Source organism: Elephantulus edwardii, unplaced genomic scaffold (genome assembly GCF_000299155.1).
Source record: "Elephantulus edwardii isolate Elephantulus edwardi_28Jun2011 unplaced genomic scaffold, EleEdw1.0 scaffold00028, whole genome shotgun sequence".
In the NCBI taxonomy this organism is placed as follows: Eukaryota; Metazoa; Chordata; class Mammalia; order Macroscelidea; family Macroscelididae; genus Elephantulus; species Elephantulus edwardii.
The window spans coordinates 7,631,205-7,647,948 of NW_006399778.1; positions in this window are offsets into that span (position 1 = coordinate 7,631,205).

Genomic DNA, 16,744 nt, shown 5'->3' on the forward strand with positions numbered 1-16,744 from the left:
TTTTAACCAAGACATGTATCTGTTGTTACTCCCTTGCCCTGCAAGAATATAAGCTCCATGAAGGCAGAACCCTTTGGTTCACCAAACACCTGGGATTTAATACAAAAATTACTTAAAGGAATAAGTTTTGAGTATATGAAAAATTTAAGTGTTAGATTGAGTGGATAGATTGAAAGATAAGCACATGAATAGCATTGCTTTTGACTCCTTTTGTAAATGAGGAAGTTGAGATCTAGGAAAGTTAAAATTTATCTTATGGACATAATAGCAAACCTAGGACTTGGATGTGGATCAAAGCTCTTACCACTCTTTTTCCCCTGGTAGCCCGGAGCTCTACACTCCACACCCAGCTTCTTCCTCTTTCTGTAGGTTTAAGAAGAGGGTGGGAAGGGTGGGAGTGGCTGTGTCTGACTCCCACTAACTCCACACGAAGGAACAGTCACCATCACCAAAATCCATAACACATCAATACCTGTGAGGACAGCCATATCTCTACACTCCTACACTTGTTTCTAGCATTGTCTCTCCTTGGGCTCTCCCTGCTCTACCACTGGGCCCACTAACCCATTGCAGTGGCCACACAGAATTTACAGGTGGTATTCAGGATTCTCACAATTACTAGATATGTGTCAGAAAGCTGGACACTGACTAGGATGATAGAAGGAGAGTTGATGTCTTTGAGCTGTGGTGCTGGAGAAGAGTATTGAACATACCATGGACTGCTAGGAGAACAAACAGGTTTGACCTAGAGAGGGTGAAACCAGGCTGCTCCTTGGACGCAAGGATTCTGAAGCTTTGTCTGACATACTCTGGGCATGTTGCAAGCAGGGACCAGTCCTTGGAGAGGGACATCATGGTTGGGAGGGTGGAAGGACAGCCCTTGCTGTTGTTTTTAGGTGCTGTCGAGTTGAGTATGACTCGTAGTGACCCTATGAACAAAATATCTGAGCCCTGCTGTATCCTGCTCCATGCTCTTTTTTCCTGACACACAAGAGCCCACTGCGTCCAGTCACCGTGTCAATCCGCCTGTTTGAGGGTGTTCCTCTCCTTTGCCAACCCTCCACCTTTCCTAGCATCTCTTCCCTCTCCAAGTATAGCATCCCCCCAGTAACATGTCCAAAGTATGTGAGGCAAAGCCTCATCTTTCTTGCCTTCAAAGAGCACTCTGGCTGCCCCCTCTCCAAGACATAGCTGTTTGTTCTTTTGGCCATCCATGAGATATTCAGTGCTTTCCTCCAAAAGCAGAGCTCAAAGGCATCAGTTCTTTTCCTGTCACCCTTATTTATGGTTCAGCTCTCAGATGAAGTAATAAAAAAGCCTAAATCAGATGCATTTTAATCTTCAAGCTGACATCATAACTCCTCAGTAATTTGGAAAAGTCTTTAACTGAAGATTTTCCCAGTGCAATTCATCTCCTTATTTCCTGACTGCTGGTACCAAGTATGTTAATTGTGGATTCAAGCAAGATGAAGCTGTTCACAGTTTTAATCTCCTCTCCATCCATCATGACACTGGCCCTGTGGTAAGAATCCATCATGACACGGTCCAGTGGTAAGAATCTTTGTTTTTCTGACACTGAGATACAATCCACACCAAAGTCTTTGATCTTCTACAACAAGTGCTTCAAGTCCTCTTCACTTTCAGCAAGCAAGGTTGTATCATCTGCAAAACATAGGTTATTACTTAGTCTCCCTCCAATCCTGATGCATCACTCCTCAGAGAGTCCAGCTTCCCAGATAATCAGCTCATCATACAGATTGAATAGGCATGGAGAGAGAATACTACACTGTTGTACTTACTCCCTTCTCAATTTCAAACCATTCAGTGCTTCCTTGCCTCCTGGTCCAATCAAGTGCTCTGGGATTCCCATACTTCTCAATGTCAGCCACAACTTGTTATGATCCACACAGTCAAATGCACTTGTACAATACTTGTCTGTCAGTTTACTGTACTAAAGTAACTTGCGATTGCTTTAATACTGAAATCTGTGCCACTGGTGTGTCAAACGCCATAAGAGTTATCCATGGTGGATAGGTTTTGTTGGAGTTTCCTGATTAAGTCAGACTAGGAAGCAGGATGGGCCATCTATTTCATAAATAACAGGCCTTTGGAAACCCTATGACCCTTAATGAGATAGATTGATTCAGTGACTGAGGTAATGGGAGTAGGTGTGTCAGAGATAATAAGGTTGGCACAGGAGAGAGCAGGGTTCAGAGGTGTTGTTCATAGGGTTGCTATGAGTTACACGTGACTCAAAGGCACATAACAACAACAACAACTCAGGATTATGGGGTTTATTAGGGAAGGTAACAGGTTACCACTGAGGTTAGACGCAGGATATAATTCTCTAATCAGGACAGCTTCTCAGATGTTCTTGTACGCTGTTTGACCTTAAGCCTTTCTGCTTTAGGCTAGTGTTACAAAGCTCTCTTAGTCTTATGAATTATGGCGTCTCCAACAGTCCTCTAAAAAGCTTGGGGAGGAAAAGGGCTTCCAACTCTGGCATTGCGGGATATCAGTCTTGGGTCAACTTTATCTTACATAAACCGATGATTTTCAGCTGCTTCTTTCACCTAGATCCTGATCTGAGGTACATGAGAATCTCTGGTCCAGATGGATGCTCTGATCCTCCCAGTTTGTTTTTCTTAGGGGAAGACCTGTATTCTTTTGCTAACAATATTGCATTGGACAAATCTGCTGCAAAAAACCTCTTTGAAGCATTTTTTTAAAGCAAAGATGTCTTCTTAGGGACTAAGGTGCACCTGATCCAAACCCTGTTATTTTTTTCACTTCATGTTGTTGTTGTTATGTGCCATCAAGTCACCTTCAACTCATACCATGCCCTATCCTGAGCCTGTTTCGCTGACTCTGATACCCCAGTTACGGTGTCAAACCATCTCATCTGGGATCTTCCTCTTCTGGGCTGTCCTGTCCCTCCACCTTTCGATGTCCTTCTCCAAGGATTGGTGTCTCCTGGCCACATGCGCAAAGTATGTGAGATGGAGCTTCAAAATCCTTGCCTCCAAGGAGAAACTTGGTTTTACCCTCTCCAGGCAAGACCTATTTGTTCTCTTCATATACATGCAAAAGCTGGACAGTGAACAAAGAATATCGATGCATTTGAAGTATAGTACTTGCTGAAACTGAGGATGACCTGAAGTGCTTGCTGAAGAGGGTCAAGGACTGCAGCCTTCAATATGAATTGAAGTTCAACATCAAGAAAACAAAGATTCTCACCACTGGTACAACTGGCAGCATCATGATAGATGGTGAAGAGATTGAAATTAATAGCTTCAGTTTGCTTGGCTCAACAATTAACACTCTTGGTACCAACAGCCAGGAAATTAAAAGATGAGTTGATTGGGAAAGCTTGCAGTCAGAGACCTCTCCAAAGTACTAAAGAGCAATGATGTCAGTCTGAAGACTAAGGTGCACCTGATGCAGGCCATAGTCTTCACAATTACTTGCTATGCACCAGAAAGTTGGACAATGACTAGGATGATAGAAGGATAGTTGATGTCTTTGAGCTGTAGTGCTGGAAAGAGTGTTGAATATACCATGGACTGCTAGGAGAACAAACAAGTTCACCCTGGAGAAGATGAAACCAGGCTGTTCCTTGTAGGCAAGGATTCTGAAATTTTGTCTGACATACTTTGGACATGTTGCAAGGTGGGATTAATCCTTGGAGAATGATGTCATGCTTGGGAAGGTAGAGGGACAGCACAGGAGAGGAAGACCATCTATGAGATGGATTGATTCAGTGACTGGGGTAATGGGAGTAGGTGTGTCAGGGACAATGGGATTGGCACAGGATAGAGCAGGGTGTAGGGCTGTTGTACATAGGGTGGTTATGAGTCATAGGCAACTTGATGGCACATAACAACAACCACCACCACCATGGATTACCAGAGGAATGGGTGAATCTCTTGGAAGAAGTACAGACAGGATGGACTTTAGAAATAAAGGCTGATAAGACTTCATCTCACATACTTTGGACATATTAACAGGTGAGTCAGTTCCTGGAGAAAGACATCATAATAGGTAAAATAGAGGGTCAGAAACCCTGAAGATTGACACAGTGGCAGCAATAAGAATCAGTGCACAGCAGCAATTGTGAGGACGGCGCAGTCTCAGAGAATGTTTACTCCGTTGTACACAGGGTCACTCTGAGTTGGAAAAGATTGTCTGTGTCAGGCATCCAACCACAACAGACGCTGTCTGAGAGACATTACCAAATTCTTCAAATGCTCTTCTGATTCACCTGAAAACTCCCCTCAAGGGAAGCTAATGCTTCTGGATATTTCTCAAAATTCCTCAGTCACCTCCTACAGAGGGACATCCACTAGGGACTGAGTGCATTCCTGTACCCTGGCTCTGTACAGGTTTCCCCTAAATCAGCCCCTGAAACGCCACACACTTCATTCAAAGTACAACAAAGAGTAAGTGAAGTCTTGCCTCCCTGTTTGTGATTGTACTAAGCAAGGAACAAGGCTGCCTTCATAGCAACCCTTTAGGCAGCAAGATGAACCAGAACACTTCTTCAAGCTGAGGGGAGAGAGAGGCAGGGCAGCTGGGACTGTTCCCTAATTCAAGGAAGCTTTGCAGTGCAGTTCAAAGCCAGAAGGGGAGAGGCGTATTTGGCATGATAAGACCTGGAGCTATTTTTTCACAGAAAATTGGATGGAAAACAGGGTGATAAGATAAACCAATTTCTCACCAAAATTAGAAACATGTGATCTCCAGGAGGAAATCAGTTCTGGTGGTGAAGAGGTGTTTGATTTCATTAGTTTGTGAGATGAGAGCTTCAGCCTGAAGAGAAAACACACATCACTTGCTTTCTCTCAACAGAACCAGGGTCCCCTCTTCGCACTGGGAGGGAGCGCCTAAAGAGAGACAATGAGAGAAAAGAGAGGGGTGCAGGGCATCTGAGCAGGACATCCTCTCTTTGTCACCCAGGTGCATGTGTGAAACTGAACAATAAATTTCCTACTTCTATTGCTACCTTTCCCGGAACAAAAGAGATGCCTGGGAAAGTCCACTATACTGTTCTATGTGGGCAATGTGTGACCACCCAAGAAGAGTTGCCAGCTTCTTACGATTTCCTCAGGAGGTTTCTCAGCCTCAAGGCTGCTGACATTTTGGACCATTTGGGTTTCTTTGTTGAGAATCATATCTCGGCACTAGGAGAGATGAATTTATTGAACGTGAATGAAGCTGTAACTGCACCAGTGCCCTCCAATAGAGAGGTTTTAGCAGTGTGTTCACAGAGTAAATATTTTTTTAAATTGTAAAACCAAGATATCTTAATTGTCCTTAATTAAGACCATTCTGTCGTATTGCAACAATACTTTCATATCATAAATAATGTTTGTCATTTTAGCCATTTTCTTGGGAATATTGTTGTTAGGGTCTGTTGAGTTGGCTACTGATCAAAGCAACCGTATGAAGGACAGAAGAGGCCCTATTTGTTGTCCTTCCATCTTCTTTGTTTGAATTCAGAGAAAATGATAATTTCATCTTAAATCGCTGCTCACAAGCCTTTAAGACCCCAGTTGCTATTCAAAAGAGCACATTTTAGAACATTGTCTTTGTGGACTCTGTCCTTGATGTCCCCTATGACTATGATTCCAAGGCTCCAGGACCAGCAAATCATTCTCTTAGGGTATTTAGATATGATCAAAATATTTACATAGCTTTGTCCCCACATACATGGAGAAATTCACACACACATATGAATGGAGAAATCTCTTTGACAGAATAATGTATAGTCATGGGATTAGTCCTTTTCAACTCCTTTTCATATCCATTAATCTTGACTGTTTATCTACATATCCACTTACAGACTAATGTGTATTATTACTGATTGTGCAGAATTTTGTACTGTTTATCTTTCTGTATGTACTGTTCTCTATGTAGTGTTCTCTGTTGGCTGGCTCTCTAGTGCGCCTCTCTATGTCATGAACATGGGTGTGCATATATCTGCTCATGTTGTAGTTTTTATAGCTTTAGGAAATAAACTTAGTAATGAAATTCAAAGATCAAATGGTATTTCTATTTTCAATTTTTAAAACAAACATCATATTTTACATTTGGTTACACCACTTTACTGTCCTGTTGTTTTCTGTCTTCTTGAACTTTGCTATTGTTTCTCAAAAAACCACTCAAATTTAGAAACCATCTCAAAAACAGATTTGATGCACTAATGACTAAAGATTCTTTTTGTTTTTGTTGTTGTATGCCATTGAGTCACTTGCAACTCATAACGACCCTATATACAACAGCTCTGAACCCCTATCCTGTGCCAACCCAACCTTATTGTCTCTGACACACTTACCTCCATCACCCCAGTTACTGAATCAATCCATCTCATCGAGGGTCTTCCTCTCTAGCACCATCCTTCCATCCTCCCAAGCATAATGTCCCTCTTCAAGGACTGGCCCCTCCTTGCAACATGCCCAAAGTATGTCAGACAAAGCTTCAGAATCCTTGCCTCCTAGAAGCAGCCAGATTTCTCCCTCTCCAGGATGAACCTGTTTGTTCTCCTGGCAGTCCATGGTATATTCCATACTCTTCTCCAGCACCATAGCTTAAGGGCATCAATTCTCCTTTTATCATCCCTAATCATTGTCCAGCTTTCTGATGCATAGCAAGTAATTGTGAAGACTATGGTTTGGATCAGGCGCATCTTAGTCTCTATATTGACATCATTGCTCTTCAGTACTCTGGAGAGGTCCCTGACAGCAGACTTTCCCAATGCAATTGGGACCAAAGGTTAGATGAGTACAAAAGACCTGAAGTTAGAAAATCAAAAGGGGAGTATACAGTAGGCATTTATCACACTGAGAGAACTGAAGAGCAAGTTCAAACCTCGAGTTACAATACTGAAGGATTCTAAGGGCAAAACACTGAATGAGACAGGAAGCATCAAAAGATGATGGAAAAAAGAAAGGGATTGTATCAAAAAGAAGTAGTCCACATTGAACAATTTCAGGAAGTAGTATCTGACCAAGAACCAGTGTTACTGAAAAGGAATAAGTCCAAGCTGCAAGGCATTGGCAATCAATCAATCAATCAATCAATAAATCAGGCTCTAGGAACTGATTAAATACAAATGGAGGTGTTTCAACAAAGAGATACAGTGAAGGATGTGCTCACTTCTCTATGTCAAAAAATTCGGAAGAGAGACAGCCACCTGCTGCTGAAGAGATCCATATTCATGCCCATTCAAAAAAAAAAAAAAAGAAAGAAAGAAAAAAGGTGATCCAACAGAGAGCAGAAAGTATCAATGTCATTATTAACATGCAAAAGTAAAATCTGGCTGTAAATGATTGAAATACACCTGGAGCAGTAGAGGTAGGGAATTGTCAGAAACTCAGGTGGGATTCAGGAGAGGCCATGGAACAAAGACTATCATTTGCTGATGTCAGGTGAATCTTGACCGGAAACAGAGAATATCAGAAATATGTTTACTCACCTTTTATTGACTTTGTAAAGGAATTTGACTGTGTGGATCATAATGAATTATGGATAACACTGAGAAGAATATGAATTCCGGAACACATAATTGTAGTCATGGGGAATCTATACATGCACCAAGGAGTGGCTCAAACAAGCAAAGATGTATAGTTTAAAGTCAGGAAAGGTGTGCATCAGGATTATATTCTTTCACTATACATATTCGGTCTGTAGTTTGAGCAAATAATTCAAGCAGCTGGACTATATGAGGAAGAATGTTGAATCAGGATTGGAACGTCATCTACACCCTGCCTTACACAGTTGACCTTGCTTGTTGAAAGTAAAGAGAATTGAAGCATTTTCTGAAGATCAGACTGCTGCCTTTACTGTGGATACTTCAAAATTGAGGCAACAAAAGTCCTCACTACTGGCCCATAAACATCATGCTAAAGGGAGCAAGGTAGAACTGCTTCGTTGAGTTCCGTTTATCTTTCCAGAAGCAGATTATCACATCTTCCCTTGTGTGGAGTGACTGGTGGATTTGAACCACTGGCCATCTGGTTAATATCCAATTGCTTACTTAAAGCACCATCTTCTTCTAAATGGTGGTGTTGCTGTGAACTGTAGTGTCAGAAGTAACCTATAGCTGACCTTTTGGCAGGTTTTTAGAGGCAGTAAATTGCACAGGAGAAGACTTCCCACCTTTCTCACAGAGCAGCTGATAGTTTCAAAACATGAACCTTTGTGATGATAGCACAATTCCTTACCACTAAGCCACCAGAGCTTCAAGCAATAGAAACATGTTTTGTATACTTCCTTTGTGCATATGATATCTATTTTGTCGGGGTTTTTTTATATGTAAGGAACTAAAAAAAATATATGCAGCATGCTTCTCCTTCGTCTCTGTCCCAGGGTTTTAATTTCCTGTTAATGTAAAATGGCCTCTCTAGAGTCCATTCTGGCTGTAACAGTCTACAAGTCTATATAAATCTTTGCCAAACCAAAAAGAACATTAAGAACTTGAGTCTGACAACCTGTCTGAACGCCTCCCCACTCAGCAGCAAAATGTATTTCTGTCTTGACATCTAAAATGGAAGTTTAATTGCTGATAAGTGCCTGACAACTGGTAAATGCTTTTTGTGTGTGTGTGTGTGTGTATTAGAGGAACTAAATCTATATAGGGCCTTAGAAGCCGCTCTGGAAAGTTGAGTTTTCAGGGAGTGTAGTGGGGGGCCTACAGGTGGTAGGAAGAATCTCAGCCTGGATCGGCTAAGAGCCTTGGAATGAAAGCTTCATCTTCCATAGCTCTTTAGTAAGAAGTTACAGCAAAGACAACATGTGCCATTTATAGGACACTTACCATGTCTCAGGGAGTTCTGGTGGTATAGGCTGGAGGAAAGTACTGCTAATCCAAAGGCTGTGCGTTCTGGCAGTTCCAATCCACCAGCAGCTTCATAGGAGAAAGATGGGCAATCTCCTTCTGTGTGATTTACTGCCTGAGCAAACCACTGTAGGGTGAGCTATGAGTCAATTCTAATTCCATGACAATGACTTGTTTTGAGTTGCACTGTGACCAGACTCTATGCTAGTTGCTGTGTAGTGCCCATGACAACATGTATACCTAATGGTGGGTATCATTTATTGAGAACTTGCTCAGCATTTCCCAAGCTGAAGCAAATGAAGAGCAAATTCAAGCTTCAAGTTGTAATACTTAATGTTGTTATGGGCAGAATACTGAATGATGCAGGAAGCATCAAAAGAAGATGGAAGGACTACACAGACTCTATACCAGAAAGAAGAAGTTGACACAGAAAAAGTGAATGAAATAGCATATGATCAAGAAACAATGGTATGTAACAATGAATTAATAGTTTTTTAAAATAGTGATCTGGGGAAGGGGAAGAGAGGCAGAGGATGTAAAATGAAAGAATGAAAATCTAACTTCTCTGTAATTTTATTATTTAAAAAAGAAACAACGGCGAGCTCTGGTGGCCTAGTGGCAAGAAGATGCACTGCAATACCACAGGCTCACGGTTCAAAGCCACCAGGTGCTCTGCTGGAGAAAGAGGGACAATCTCCTCCTCCAAGTACCAGTCAGATCTGATTTGATGGTACACACACAAAAATAATAAAAGTAAAAATTAAAAAAAAGAAACAACACTAATAAAGGAGAAAGTTCAAGCTGCTCTGGAAGAAGTGAAAAACAGAGTCCCAGGAATAGACGGAACACCAATTGACATATTTCAACAAAGAGATGTTGCCCTGGATGTGCTCACCAGGTTGTGACAAGAAATCTAGAGGACAGTTATCTGAAAGAGATACATACTTGTTCCCAGTCCCAAAAAAGAGGATTCAACAGATGCTGGAAATTATCAAACAATATCACTAACACCACATGTAAACAAAATCTTGCTGAAGATTATCCAAAAATTACTAGAACACTAAATTGACAGAGAACTACCAGAAATACAAGCTGGGTTTTGAAGAGACTGTGGCACTAGAAGCATCACTGTCAATGTCAGATGGATCTTGGCTGAAAGCAGAGTACCAGAAGAATGTCTATTTGTGTTTTATTGGCTATGCAAACTGTGGATAACTACAAATTGTGGCTAATATTAGAAAGAACGGGAATCCTAGAACACTTAACTGTGGTCATGTGAAACCAATACTTAAACCAGGAAGCAGTCTTTCAAGGAAATACTGCATGGTTCAAAATTAAAAATGGAGTGTGTCATACCTTTTTTTAAAAAAATTAATTTTAATGAAAGTTTACAGAAACTTAGAGTTTCCAGTCATTCATTGTTGCACTTTTCTCCCTGGTGTCATACTTTTTCTGATTACCTTTTTAAATCTATATGCAGTACAGATCATTCAGGAGACTGGATATTATGAAGAAGACTGTGGCGTCAGGATTGGAAGAAGACTTATCAACAGCCTGCCTTATGCAGAGGATACAACCTTGCTCATCGAAACTGAAGAAGACTTGAAGCACTTTCTGCAGAAAGTCAAGGCCTGAAGTCTTCAATATAAATTGCATCTCATCATCAAGATTCTCACCACCAGGCCAATTGGTAGCATCATAATAGATGGAGAAAACATTGAGGTTGTTAACAATTTCATCTTTCTAGGATCCACAATCAATACTCTTGACACCAGCATTCAGGAAATCAAAAGATGGATTGCTTAAGGAAATCTGCTATCAGGGACTTCTCCAGAGTGCTAAAGAGCAACTATGTCAGTCTAGAGACTAACGTGTGCCTGATCCAGGACATGGACTTCTATGCATCTAAGAGCTGGATGACTGAGACTCAAGATGACAGAAGAAGAACTGACACCTTTGAGTTAGGGTGCTAGAGAAGAGTACTGAATATACCAGAGACTGCCAAGAGACCAAACAGGTCTGTCTTAGAGAGGGTGAAATCTTGAAAGCAAGGACTGTGAAGCTCCATCTCACATACTTTAGGCATATTATCAGAAGGGGACCACTCCTTGGAGAAAGATACCATGCTTGAAAGAATAGAGGGTTAGTGCAGGAGAGGAAGACTCTGGATGAAATGGATTGTCACAATGACTGTGGCAATGAGAGCAGGTGTGTCAGAGACAGTGAGATTGACTCAGGATAGGGTGAGCTTCAAAGCTATTATTCATAGGGTTGCTATGGGTCATAGTCAACACAACAGCACATAACAACAACAACAATATGTATCAGAACCTATCTTGAGAATTTTGTGTCAAATATTTCATTTCATTTCATTCTAACCCTGTGTGGGCATCATACTAAGTATGTGATTTGGGCAAGTTTGTATTGATTTCTCCATCTGTAACAAGGATATTGCAAACCTCACATGCCATTGAAAAGAGTCAGGCACACTCTAGGCTTTAAACTGACATCTTCCTCTTTAGCAGTTTGGAGAGGTCCTGAGAGCAGATTTTCCTAATACAACACATCTTTCGATTTCTGACTGGTGCTTCCGAGCACCGTACAAGTAAAATAAAATCCTTCACAACCGCCTTTTCCCCCCTCTATCATGATGTTTCCTGTTGGTCTAGCAGTAAGAATTTTTGTTTTCTTGATGTTGAGATGTAATCCGCATTGAAGGCTGTAGTCTTGGATCTTCTTCAGCAAGGGCTTTACGTCTTTCTCATTTTCTGCAAAGTTGTGCTATCTGAATAACTGATGTTGATGATGAGTCTTCCTTCAATGCTGATACCATATTCTTTATGTCCAGCTTCTTGAATTATTTTCTGAGCATACTTTTGGAAGCAGGAGTGGTATCCATTTCCTAAACAAAAGGCCTTCAGAAACTCTATGAACTTTGATAAATGTCGATAATTGTAGAGGGGCTCCGGGCCTTTTGTTCATAGGGTCGCTATTAGTCGTGCTGAACTCAAAGGCAGTCAACATCAGATTGACTAGGTCTGGTGAAAGGATACAACGCTGACACATACCTTTCCTGACTTTAAACCATGCAGTATCCCCTTTTTTATTCCAACAATTGCTTCTTGGTCAAACCCATTGCTCTCAAGTTGATTCTGACTCTTGCTGACACTCTACGAAAGAGAAGAAACAACCCGGGGGTTTTCAAGGCCATGATCTTTATGGAAATGCAGTATCACAACTTTCTCTGAGCAGAGCTGCTGGGAGACTCAAGCCAGGCTTTCACTTGGCAGCAGAGCACCGAACCACTGCACCACCAGGGCTCCTTCCCACCTCTAATAGGAAGAAAATATTGCATTCTAATGTGTTCTAAGAAGCCCTGGTGGTGCACTGGTTAAATGAACTGACTGCTAACTGAAAGACTGATAATCGTTCTAACTAGTTAACTCTAAGGAAGATGTGGTAGTCTACGTCTAGAAAAATTATCGCCCTAGAACTTTAGAGGGCAGTTCTCTATTTTATAGGGTCCTTATAAGGCAGTATCAACTCCACAGCACATAACAACAAGCTTCTTCTCAATGGACTGGGGGTTCTTACCTTCCATGTGGAGATCCAGGCTCAATGCCTGGCCCATGGGTAGCTATGCCAGGGAAGACTTCAACAGGTTGCACTGGAGCTTCCAGACTAAGATTGACTAGGAAGAAGGACTTTTCATCTACTTTTGAGAAATCAGCCAAGGAAAATTCTGGCCTCAATAATCAAATAATTGGATCCCACTGTGTATCACGTTGGTCATTGGCAGTGTAATCGGCCTTGCTAAAAAGTTGGCTTCCCTAGATCATCAGCTTTAATCTGATCCAGCAGCCTCGACTCAGCTGCCCTACTGAAATGCCATGGCTCAAATCGCCGCCCCAGCCCTCTGATAAATTAGCAGCTGCACCTCTGGTCTTCTTTCCTTGCTTCGCCTGCATTGTGGACAGCTGTGTGAGCTTCTTGGGGATCTTCCAGTGAATTCCTGGGCCCAAAGAAATACGGACTGAAGGTTTAGTATCGAGATGGGTTGGAGGAAGTATAATTGTAAAAATGACAATATGGTTTAATAGATTAAACATTGGGAGCATTTTTTAACCCTGTGTTTTGATCACTTATCCGTTATTTATCTGACTGGAATCAATTGTAATAGTCATCATGATTCAGAGGCAGATTCAGGTAGATAGCAACAATAAAACAAGCTTGTTTTGTCTTTTTTTACATCAGTAAAATAAGGTTTATATTTTCTTTCTTGTGATTTTAACTAAAGTTTACAGAAGAGTTGGGTTTTCATTCATTCATTGTTGCACATTTTCCTCCCTACCCACCCCCAGTTCACACACACACATACAAATTCACTGATTGTTGCACTATTTCCTTCCTCCCTCTGCCAAAACAAGCTTGTTCTGAGGATTAGCTGAAGTCATGCGGCCAAATCCCTTAGCACTAAAAGGCACAGTCAAAAGTAGCTGCTATTTCTTTACATGTGAAAATGCTGCTTTGTGAATCCAAGGAAACACTGTTTTCAGTTTCAGTCTTGAAAATCAACATAAGGTGCACCTGATCTAACTATGTTTTTTTTCCAGTTGCTTCCCAGGCATCCGACCCAAGAAGAGTCTTGATCTTAGAATTGTGATGTTAGTGAAGAGTGTTGAATAATCATAGGAAACAGATGAAGAAGAAACAGATTTGTCTTGGAGGAAATGCACCCAGGGTGCTCGCTCCCTAGAGGCAAGTGTGGTACACCTCATCATCCTTACTTTGGGTGTATCTTCGGGAGGAAGATCATGCTGGGAAAGGTAGAGGGCCAGCAGAATAGAGACAGAGCCTCAACGAGGTGAGTTGACAGTGACTATAACAAAGGGCTTGAGCATGTAGGAGACTGTGTGGACGGCACAGGCCAGAGCAAGATTGTTATCTGTTGTCCATAGGGCTGCTGCGAGTCATAGCCAACAGGGTTGCACCTAATCAAAGCAATGTGAATACTCGTTAGTTTGGGGCTGAAACATTTTTCCAGAGAATCACAGAAATACCCAATGACTACAAAGCAGATGCCCAGTGATTATAATGACGATCTCTGGGTGAAAACATCTCTACAGGCTGTAAGGAGGATTAAATTAAAAGAGGCAATTTTTGTATGCAAAGTGCTTATCCTAGTGTCTAGCACGTAGTTACTGATGCTCCAAAAATAAGAGCACTCCCTCATATTTTAATTCAACAAGCTTTAGGCTTTAGCAAAATGTAAATAAGCATAATTTACAGAGGGCTTGGGGTTTTTTCCCTCCTCTGTGAATATCAAAGGACTTCTGTCTGGTATAATGACTTTGTCTTTCCAAACCTTGTTAGATTCTCTTCCTGTGCTTTGAAGAAATGTTATTTTTGAAAAACTTGAATTTACAACTGGAAAAACGGATAGGATTGTTTTTAAACCAGAAAGCCAATGTGTGAGATTGCCATGGAAACTTTCAAATGTAAACTTTGTTTTATAGTACTCTCAGCTAAGTAATTGGACAGTAGGGAAGCTAGAAGCAATTTCTTTTCTTTTTTTTTTTTAAAAAAAAAAAGAGGAAACAAGGAACTAGAGAAAGGCTGACAGAGAAGACTTACTCTATTCAGGGGAAACAGAATGTTCATACTCCAAGTGATAGGTGAGAATACAGGACTTGGAGCTTCTTTGCTTGTTTTTTCCTTCTGTGAGGAGGTGGTGGAGTGGAGGTTAGAAGTTGAGAAATAAAGGGAAACAGTAAAGCTAATTAGCATGTAGTTCTTACAGCTATGAAGCTCCAAAGAAACCTATATATATTCTCCTCTCAGCCATTGTTGTCAAGGTGGAACGGACTCTTTGCTGACCCTCCAGTGGGTTTTCTGAGGTTGTAAATCAGAAAGGTGGAAATTGCCCATTTTCCTCCCACAGAACTAACTACCAGTGGTTTTGAACTGTCAGAGAAGTGCAGCCTTTCTGCATGAGAGAGGAACTACTTCCTATGGTCTCTCTGGTAGTTTAAATTCTCCATCAGTTCCATGGTAGAAAACGAGCAATCTTCTGTGTGGAAACCCCATAGAGGTTCAGTTATGAGTGAATTCTGACTAAATTTTGTTGTTATGTGCTGTTGAGTTGACTATGACTCATGACAGCTTTATGCACAATAGCTCTGAACCCTGCCACAGCCTAAGCCAATTTCACTCTCTATGACTCACCTGTTGCACCCATTGCCACAGTCACTGTGTTAATCCATCTCATCCAGCGCCTTTCTCTTCTGAGCTAACCTTTCATCCTTCCAAGCATGATTTTCTTCTCCCAAGGACTGGTCCCTCCTGGCCACAGGCCCAAAGTATGTGAGATGGAGCTTCACAATCCTTGCTCTTTAACACTCTGGAGAAGTCCCTGACAGCAGACTTTCATAAAACAATCCATCTTTTGATTTCCTGTGATGCCAAGAGTGTTGATTTTGGAGCCAAGCAAGCTGAAATTGTTCACAATTTCAATCACTTCTCCATTTATCATGATGCTGCCATTGGCCTGGTGGTAAGAATCTGTTTTCTTGATCAGATGAAACCCATATTGAAGACTTTAGTCCTTGACCTTCTGCAAAAAGCTCTTCAAGAGTCCTCTTTAGTTTTAGTGAGCAAGATTGTATTCTCTGCATAATTCAGTTTGTTGGTAGTCTTCCTTCAATCCTTATGCCACATTTTTCTTCATGATATCCAGACTCCTGAATTATCTGTTTCACGTATAGATTTAAAAGGTATGGATAAAGGAAATATCCCTGACACCCCTTTCTTGCTTTTGACCATGCACAGTGTTTCCTTGCTCTGTTCGTAAGACTGCTTCCTGGTCTAAGTATAGGTTTCACATGAGCACAATCAAGTGTTCTGAGATTCCCATTCTTCTCAATGTTAGCCACAGTTTGTAGTGATTCATACAGACAAATGCTTTTGTATAGTCAATAAAACACAAATAGACATTCTTCTGGTACTCACTACTTTCAGCCAAGGTCCATCTGACATTGGTAATGATATCCCTCATTCCTTTTCTAAACCCAGCTTGCATTTCTGGCAGTTCTCTGTCAATGTACTGTTTTCCAGTCATTTTTAGATAATCTTCAGCAATAGTTTGCTTTCACGTGATACTAGTAATATTGACTAATAATTTCTACACTGTGTTAGGTCGCTTTTTTTGGGGAATGGGAATAAATGTAGATATTATCCAGTCAGTTGGCCAACTAGTTGTCCTCTAGATTTCTTGGCACAACCTGGTGAGCATGTCCAGGGCAGCATCTGTTTGTTGAAATATGTCAGTATGTATTCTATCAATTCCTGGGGCCTTATTTTTTGCCAGTTACTTCAGAGCAACTTGAATTTCCTCTTTCCTCACCATTGTTTCTTGATTGTCTGCTGTTTCATGAAAATTTTCTGTGTCAGCCTGTATTTTCTGGTACAGTGATTGTATACTCTTTCCATCTTCTTTTGATGTTTCCTGGATCATTCAATATTCTGTCCACAGCATCTTTAAGTATTGCAGCTGGAGGCTTGAATTTGTTCTTTAGTTCCTTTAGCTTAAAAAATGTCGAGCAAGTTCATCCCTCTTGATTTTCTACTTCCAGCTCTTTGTACATTTCATGATAATATTTTTCCTTTATTTTCCTGAGCTGTCCTTTGAAATCTTCTGCTCAGGTCTTTAACCTCCTATATTTTCCCTTTGCTTTTGATTTTTGGTGTTCTAGTACAATATTCAGGTTCTCTTCTGACAACCGTCTTGGTCTTATCTTCTTTGTCTCTCTTAGTAATGACATTTTGCATTCTTCATGGTTGATATTCTTGGTATCATCTCACAGCTCATTTGGTTCATTAGCATTCAAGACTTCAAACTTGTTCTTGAGA